We start from the raw sequence: 9,790 nt of genomic DNA on the forward strand, positions 1-9,790 counted from the left end.
ATAATACAATCTTCTCACTAACTTCCGCATTTGAGTATGATGTACTGCCAGCATCCTGAAATGGTGAAAAACACTTTCACAAACTTTCATAGAAAGACAAGCCAGAGAATGACCTTGCAAACCAGTATTTTGTCTCAATCTGCATGGGTCTAGTCCTTGCAACACCTTAATCTTTTGTTTAACACTTATTTTAGTATATGCTCGTAAAAAACGACATAATTTATCAATAGATTCCTGTCGTACACTACAAATACTACTGCAATCCCATGTATACACAGGATGTTTAGGACGTCTCCCTAGAACTTCATCAGCTATCACTTCTTCTGCATTTCTTTCAACCATTTTCTCTTTCTTAATTGGACAACCATCTCTAACTTCATAACCTCTACCACTGGTGTCAACTGCAAACAGTAATTTTTTGCTCTGTAAATAACTATCTTCATTAAAGAAAGGCTCTGTGAACTGGAACTGTGTTTCCATTCTCCCAAAATAATATCGCAATTTTTTTTTCTATTAATTACTCTTTTCCTCCTACTTTTGGCCTTCATTAAATTGATTGGTTTATCTAGTGATCGAATTCTGTTTAATACTAAAATGAATAGTTTCCTTTTTACTTCTAAAGCCTTTTCAACAATGTTTTCAATATGCTTCTTCTTTTTATAAAATAGAGCTCTCTTTTTATATTTCTTCACATCTTTCAGAAAAGTATGTAATACTCTCTTGTAAAATATTTTTTTTCATAATTCCTTATACTGATTTTGCCTTCTTTTAGCACACGTTGTCTCCATTGACTGAACATTTGTTTTTTTGCTTTTCCTCTTATTTTGAATTTTTTTTGTAGTTGAAACATTCTCAGTGGATTCAGCGTTCTGTACATTCTATTTCCTCCTACAAACATTTTTAATAAATTGCTTTGTTATCTTACCAGAAGATTTTTTTCTTTTTAGCCCCATTATCTTGTACATTCAATACTTGTGGTTGACTTTTCTTCAAGTAATTCTCCTGTCTCTGTTCTTTTCTTTTTCTTTTTTTTTCAGGCATTTTTTCTCTATTTTAATGTCGAAAAACAGCATCTGTAAAAAAAGAATCACAAATAAAAGTATAATAATAACTTTCAAATTCATACTATTCTATTACTGTAAAAACACATAAAAACTGACTAAGAAACTATAGCCATGAAGCACAAGTGTGACAATGGTTAAAACACTACAAGCACAGTGCATACTACTTTGAAGCAGTTCATGCCCTAAAGCCTACCTCACTAAAAGAGTACATGCTAACTGACTAAATGATTACAATACTATTAGGAAACAAACCGGGTGTGTGACAGGGTGTTTCCTAGAAGTGTATGAATACTGACATGGATATTGATGGTGTGAAAGACAAGTGTGTAGGTGATTAGAGACCTACATGCATACTGGACACATGTTTCAATCCATCCATATGTTAAGGCCTGTCTCACTCCAATACTATTTGGATACTGATTAAATGATTAGAGTACTGCAAGTAGAGTGCCTGGGTGAGTTTATAAGTGTTCGAGTTTTGGCACAGTGAATGGATTACTCCATGGTGCTGAATGGGTCACTAGAGGACTCCAAGAGGAGTGACAGAGTATTTGCTAGAAGTGTATGAATACTGCCTAGGGAATTGAAGGTGTAAAACACAAGTGTGTAGGTTGTTAGAGGACTGCATGCATAGTGGATAGGCATTTGAAGCAATTCATGTGCTATGACCTGGCTCACTGCATGAGTACTTGGGGACTCACTGAATGATTAGAGTACTGCAAAGGGAGAGCCTGGGTGAATTTATAAATCGTGCACTTTTGGCGCAGTGAATGGATTACTACATGGTGCTGAATGGGTCACTGGAGGAGTACAAGGGGAGTGATAGGATGTTTGCTGCACTGTATGTATACTGAGTGGGGAATTAAAGGTGTGAAGGACAAGTGTGTAGGTGGTTAGAAGACTGCATGAATACTGGATTGACGTTTGAAGCAATTCATGTGCTAAGGGCTGGCTCACTGCATCAGTACTTGGATACTGACTGAACGATTAAAGTACTGCAAGGAGACTACCTGGGTGAATGTATAAGTGATTGCCTTTTGGTGCAGTGAATGGATTAGTACACGGTGCTGAATGGATCACTGGAAAAGTATAAGGAGAGTGAGAGAGTATTTGCGGGAACTGTATGAATACTGTCTGGGATATTGAAGGTGTGAAAGACAAGTATGTAGGTGGTTAGAGACCTACATCCATAATGGATATACGTTTGAAACAGTCCATAGAGTAACACTTGGATCACTGCAAAACTACCTGACTACTGACTGAATCATTAGAGTACTACAAAAAAGAGTGACTCAGTGAATCTTTTTAAGATTTTGGATTCTAGTGCAGTGAATAGGTTAGTACTTACTGCCAAGTGGAGGTGTGCAATTAAAGTGACAGAGTGTTTATTGGAGTTTATTAGATACTGACAGAGAAATTGAACGTCTGAAAGGCAATTGTGTTGGTAGTTACAGGCCTCCATGCCTACTGGAAACACATTTGAATCAATCCATGTGCTAAGGCCTGCCTCACTCCATTAGTACTTAGGTACTGACTGAATGATTAGACTATTGCAAGAAATGTACCTGGATGAATTTACAAGTGTTTCAGTTTTGGCGCAGTGAATGCTTTACTACATGGTGCTAAATAAGTCACTGGAACACTGCAAGGGGAGTGACAGGATGTTTTCTGAAAGTACATGGATACTCGCTGGGGAATTGAAGCTATTAAAGACAAGTGTATAGTGTGTTAGAAGACTGCCTGCATACTGCATAGACATTCGTAGCCCTCTATGTGGTAATGCATGGTTCACTGCATGAGTACCTGGAAACTGACTGAACCATTAGACTATTGCTAGAAGAGTGCCTGGGTAAAACTGTTAAGTTTTTCAGTTTTGGCACAGTAAAAAGATTAGTACATGGTACTGGTTCAGTCACTGGATGAGTGCAAGATGAATGACAAGATGTTTATTGAAGTATATAGATACTGACTAGTTAATTAAAGAAGTGAAAGACAAGTGTGTAGGTAACTAGAGGCCTGTATGCATACTGCATAGGGGTTTCAAGCAGTCCATGTTGTAAGGCCTGGCTCGCTGCATGAGTACTTGGATACTGACTGAATGATAAGAGTACTACAAAGAGAGTGCCTGAGTGAATTTATAAGTGTTTGGGTTTTGGCAAAGTGAATGGTTTAGTATACACAACTGAATGGGTCACTAGAGGAGTACATGGGGAGTAACAGAGTGTTTGCTTGAAGTGTATGAATACTGACTGTGGAATTAAAGGTGTGAAAGAGAACTGTGTAGATGGTTAGAGGACTGCATGCATAGTGGATAAGCGTTTGAATCAATGCATGTGAAAAGGCCTGCCTCACTTAGTTACTACTTGAATATTAACTGAATGTTTACAGTATTGCAAAAACACTTCCTGGGTGATTACATAAGCAATGACTGCCTTCTAATTCTAACAAAACTTGAGAACAGGAAAGTTTTTAAGCAGTTATGCATATTCAAACATATGAAGTACCCAAATGCTTCTCTCACAGTGGTTCCCAAATGCACACAGACTCACAGTGCGATTCTAGACGAGCAACACTATCCCTAGGAGTTTGCCAAAACTCATTCACTACTGTGGAAGGGGTAAGGGTACTGTACACAACCTACATATTTCAGTGCTACACATTACTGTCAATGCCTGACTCATTTTATCAGTGCATAAGCAATGACTGGCTTCTAATGCTACTAAAACTTGACAACATGACAGGTTTTAAAACAGTTATCTGTCAGCAAATACATAATGTTACCAAATGCTTCTTTCACAGTGGTACCCAAATGCACACTAACTCACAGTGTGATTCTAGGTAAGCAAAACTATCTCTAGGAGTTTACCAAAACTCATTCACTACTGTGGAAGGGGTAAAGGGACTGCACACAATCTACATATGTAAGTACTGCACTTTAGTGTCAAAGCCTAACTCATTTTATCAATGCATAAGCAAAGACTGGCTTCTAATGCTACTAAAACTTGACAACATGACAGGTTTTAAAACAGTTACCTGACAGCAAATACATGATGTTACCAAATGCTTCTCTCACAATCCTTACCCAAATGCACACAGACTCACAGTGTGATTTTAGGCAAGCGACACTATCCTAGGAGTTTACCAAAACTCATTCACTAGTGTATAAGGGGTAAGAGTACTGTACACAATCTACATATTTAAGTACTGCACTTTAGTGTCAAAGCCTGACTCATTTTATCAATCCATAAGCAAAGACTGGCTTCTAATGCTACTAAAACTTGACAACATGAGAGGTTTTAAAACAGTTATCTGTAAGCAAATACATGATGTTACCAAATGCTTCTCTCACAGTGGTTCCCAAATGCACACAGACTCACAGTGGGATTCTAGACAAGCAACACTATCCCTAGGAGTTTACCAAAACTCATTCACTACTGTGCAAGGGGTAAGGGGACTGCACACAATCTACATATTTAAGTACTGCACATTAGTGTCAAAGCCTAACTCATTGTATCAAAGCATAAGCAAAGACTGGCTTCTAATGCTACTAAAACTTGACAACATGGCAGGTTTTAAAACAGTTATCTGTCAGCAAATACATGATGATCCCAAATGCTTCTCTCACAGTGGTTCCCAAATGCACACAGATTTACAGTGTGATTCTATACAAGCAACACTATTCCTAGGAGTTTACCAAAACTCATTCACTACTATGGAAGGGGTAAGGGGACTGCACACAATCTACATATTTCAGGACTCCACTGAAGTGTCAATGCCTGACTCATTTAATCAAAGCATAAGCAAAGACTGGCTTCTAATGCTACTAAAACTTGACAACAAGACAGGTTTTAAAACAGTTATCTGTCAGCAAATACACAATGTTACCAAATCCTTCTCTCACAATCCTTACCCAAATGCACACAGACTGACAGTGTGATTTTAGGCAAGCAACAGTATCCTATGAGTTTACCAAAACTCATTCACTAGTGTAGAAGGGGTAAGAGTACTGTACACAATCTACATATTTAAGTAATGCACTTTAGTGTCAAAGCCTGACTCATTTTATCAATCCATAAGCAAAGACTGGCTTCTAATGCTACTAAAACTTGAGAACATGACAGGTTTTAAAACAGTTATCTGTCAGCAAATACATGATGTTACCAAATGCTTCTCTCACAGTGGTTCCCAAATGCACACAGACTCACAGTGTGATTCTAGACAAACAATACTATCCCTAGGAGTTTACCAAAACACATTTCTTAATCTACGAGTAGGCCTGGGTGTAGTTCGCGAAGTAGCACTTCGCGAAGCTACGCAAAGTGAAGTTCGCACTACGCGAGCTACGCGTAGCACTTCGCGAACTGCATAGTACCTTGTTCGCACTGTGCCAGATGTCGTTTTCAATGATTGCACAGTGCGGACAAGCAACCGGCACTGTGCAATCATTGAAAATGGCATCTTGCACAGTGCGAGCTGTAGTTTACTGCTGCTCGAGTAGATTTTTACTCGAGCTTCAGCTTTCTCAACTCGAACTGGTAGTTTCTCATCGCGAGCGGTCGCGTAATGAGAAACCTGACCTCCTCGCGTTGGGAATCTCGCCGGGAAGTTTATTTTCCATGCTCGCGATCGCCAACTTGAAGTTGCTGATCGCGAACAAGGAAAAAGTCTCGCCGGGATGTCATTTTGCTTGCTTGCGGTCGCCAACTTGACGTTGAGGACCGCGAGCAAGCAAAAAATTACCGCAGCACTACGCAACACTACGCTACGTGTGTTCGCACTGTGCTACGTGCAGTTCGCGTAGTGCGAAGTAGCGCGAACTTCGCAAACTTCGCGAGCATAGCATAGTGCTTTGCCCAGGCTTATCTACGAGTACTACATTTTAGTGTAAAAACATGACTCATTTTGCAAATTCATAAACAATGACTGATTTCTAATTGTACCAAAATATAAAAACAGCTCAGTTATCTGTCTGCAAACACATGAAAAACACAAATGCTTATCACAGAATGGTTTCTACATGCACACACACTGTCAATAAGATTGTAGACAAAAAAAATTACTCCCTGCACTTTAGCAGGAGAAATACATTAGTCTGATTAAAATCAAAATAGTCTACATACATCGCGACCGCCAGTAGGTAATATATATAGACTGGCTGCGTTCGAGATGCAGGTCAAACAGCTGTTAGAATCAGCCAGAGTCTGCTGTTCGTAGCTCACTGGAGAGCTTCAAATATTACATAGTTAAGTTGCCTGAGCGGAAATCCACCAGAGGATTTTATTTCTAGAAGGGAGCACTACAAGTCCCAGAATTCTGTCAAAAGAAACGCCCACCAGAGGGCGAAATTCACTTGGGAATACAAATGAAGTGACTCGTTTCCCTCCTTGCTTCCGCCAGCTGACTTTGTTAAGTGCCCGTGAGCAAGGCGCAGGAGCGCTGAAACGCGTAGGGCTGCAAAATTATCGAACTCCATGATGTCTGGCTAACAAGAATAAAGAATGCTGTGGAAAGTGACAGGATTCGTCTGTTTTTCAAGTGCGTTCTCGCAGGGGGCAACTTCTTTTTTGGACATTTATTTCGGCCGGTCCCGGTCGAGAGAACTGCACTTTCACCTAAAGCAACGGAAAAGGTGGGCTGCCTCACGCAGACTGGCTGCGTTCGAGATGCAGGTCAAACAGCTGTTAGAATCAGCCGGAGTCTGCTGTTCGTAGCTCACTGTAGAGCTTCAAATTTTACATAGTTAAGTTGCCTGAGCGGAAATCCACCAGAGGATTTTATTTCTAGGAGGGAGCACTACGAGTCCCAGAATTCCTTCAAAAGAAATGCCCACCAGAGGGCGAAATTCACTTGGGAATACAAATGAAGTGACTCGTTTCACTCCTTGCTTCCGCCAGCTGACTTTGTTAAGTGCCCGTGAGCAAGGCGCAGGAGCACTGAAACGCGTAGGGCTGCAAAATTATCGAACTCCATGATGTCTGGCTAACAAGAATAAAGAATGCTGTGGAAAGTGACAGGATTCGTCTGTTTTTCAAGTGCGTTCTCGCAGGGGGCAACTTCTTTTTTGGACATATATATATATATATATATATATATATATATATATATATATATATATATATATATATATATATATATATATATATATATATATATATATTCAAGCAAAAATTCACCGCACTCCAGGAAACAATAGTAGAAGCTTAATTTATTTAAGCACAATTCCCGCCACCATACACCACCCACCAACGTTTCGAACAAGAAATGTTCTTTTTCACGGTTTAGTGAGTCCGTTTATTGTTTCACCCTTAAATAGTGTATATTTCATTACCACCAGTGCAAAGCATTCTGGTATTGGTGGCTTCTATTAGAGTCACAGTTTCATGCTGATGTTATTCGATTTTGCTTTGTAGATGGCACTATTAATATCTTTTTCGCCATATATTCACATAATTAATTGTGGTGCGATAGTGTAATTTACATCATGTTTCCTCACTTGAATGACATTCTGCTAATAATTCATCTGATCGTCAGATGACTGATTATTTTAGAGAGAATCTTTAAGGTATAGTACCTATGTTTAATTCTATATAAAGATTCTAGTTCTTTGTATAATTGAGGGAAAATATGTATTTCACATATCGGGTTTAGTACCCATACTGTTTAGAGCCCTACAGTCTATAAATGTACATGTAATTCTTCATCCCCCTTTAAACCAAATGGGATCTTCGTTTTTAAACGAATGATGAGGCGTGATTCCAAATTTCTCAATTTCATGGTGCGATTACCACCTCTTTCATGTAGAGGTACAGTTGCAATTCCAAAATAGCGAATGTCCTCCCAGTTGGTCTTATGTTGCATATGGATATGTTTAGAGATTGCATATGTCATGTCTTTATTGTGGATGGCTCTCAGATGTTCTAATATTCGTTTTTTCAGCGGACAGATGGTGCTTCCGATATAGCGCATTCCACATATGCATTCAATCATATATACCACATATGATGTATCGCATGTTATTCTTTCAATGATGTTGAAAGTTTTTCCTCTAAAGTCTTTAATGCTAGATATTGATTTTCCAATTTTACAAGCCTTACATTTTCCAGAATGGGTAAATCCTTTGTGTTTGGCTGTAAGCCACGTTGTTGTTGTTTTTAGGTACAAAGTGGCTATTGACTAGTTTGTCCTTTAGGGAAGCAGCTTTGCGATAGCTTATGTTTGGTTTTCTCCCAATAGTTTTGCGATATCTGGATCTTTTTCTAGGACATTCCAATATTTTTGGAGAATTTGGCGGATCTTGAAACTCTCCTTACTGTATGTTATGATCAGCCTAGTAGTATCCTCTGTTTGTTTTTTGTTCTTATTGATGAGAGTTTCTTCTCGAGAGACTGTTTTGGCCCGTGTTAGACCTTGTTGCACATCCTTATATTTATATCCTCTTTCCATGAATCGTTTTTTGCTTTCTTCAAAGCTTTTTTCCGCCATGCCATCTGTTGAGCAGTTTCTTCTCATCCTTATGAACTCTCCATATGGAATACTTCTTATTAGACTGGCAGGGTGGAAACTTTTACCATGGAGAATGCTGTTGGTAGCAGTTGGTTTACGATGTAATTTTGTTTGTATTTGCCCATTTTCAATATAGACCTGGACATCTAGATACTGGATTGATTTGGAACTGATGTTATAAGTGAACTTTAATCCAACTTAATTTGTGTTGAGGATGTCAAAATATTTTTTGAAATCATTTATACTGCTGTTCCAAATCAGAAAAAGATCGTCAATGTATCTTAGCCACAGTTCTATTTTGGCTGTGTGTCCTTCATTTTCTTCTTTCCATGCCACGAATTTCTCCCACCATCCGATGGTCAGGTTGGCATAGCTGGGCGAAAAAGAAATTCCCATGGCAGTACCACGTTTTTGATTGTAAATTTTGTGGTTGAAGAGGAAGATATTGTTTTTCAGGCATAGTTTAATCATTTCTATTAGCATTTCCGTATGTTTGATTTCCTGAATATTTCTCTGTCGCAAGAAGTATTCAACTGCTTTTATTCCGATTGTATGGTCAATGGATGTGTAAAGGGACACAACATCGATGGTTACTAATAACTCATATGCTCAATCACCACTGAAAAGGAAGTTTAGTGAGCATGAAAAAAATACTTCACCCCAATTCTTGGTCACAATTTATTTATTAATGCTCAGAAGCATTTCATTTTCGATGCGATTTCATGTACATTTACACATTTTATCATTGCAAAATGCAGCCATATTTTGGGTTCAAATTATCATGAAAACTGAAAATAAAATTCCAACCATCCCCTTGCCACACATGGCTACATCAAGTATTGTTGCCCGGAGTGGGCGTTCTGTGGTTCCCGGTGTGCTGACAATGTAACTAACAATGACCATATAATAACTACTTTGATGATTGAGAGCCCAACCTTCAAAGAGCAGACACACAATATTGCTGGAATGGAATGGAGGAGGTGTTTGAGCTGTTTACGCTACATGCACACTTGTGACTGAAGCCGCCTTCTCCAACCATGAGAGAGTCTCTGTGTTAGACTTGTCATTCTTAGGGTGATTGTCCGCAAACATTTTGCCTTCACCTCCACTATTTTTGCTAATCTTTGAGGTAGGAGAGTAGGATCTGCTTCACATCGGTACCCCCACTTTTTGCTAGTGTTTCACTGTTTTTCGACCTTAGTCTGGCTGTGGCCCTGCTAATC

This window comes from Triturus cristatus, chromosome 2_2 (genome assembly GCF_964204655.1).
Source record: "Triturus cristatus chromosome 2_2, aTriCri1.1, whole genome shotgun sequence".
NCBI lineage: Eukaryota > Metazoa > Chordata > Amphibia > Caudata > Salamandridae > Triturus > Triturus cristatus.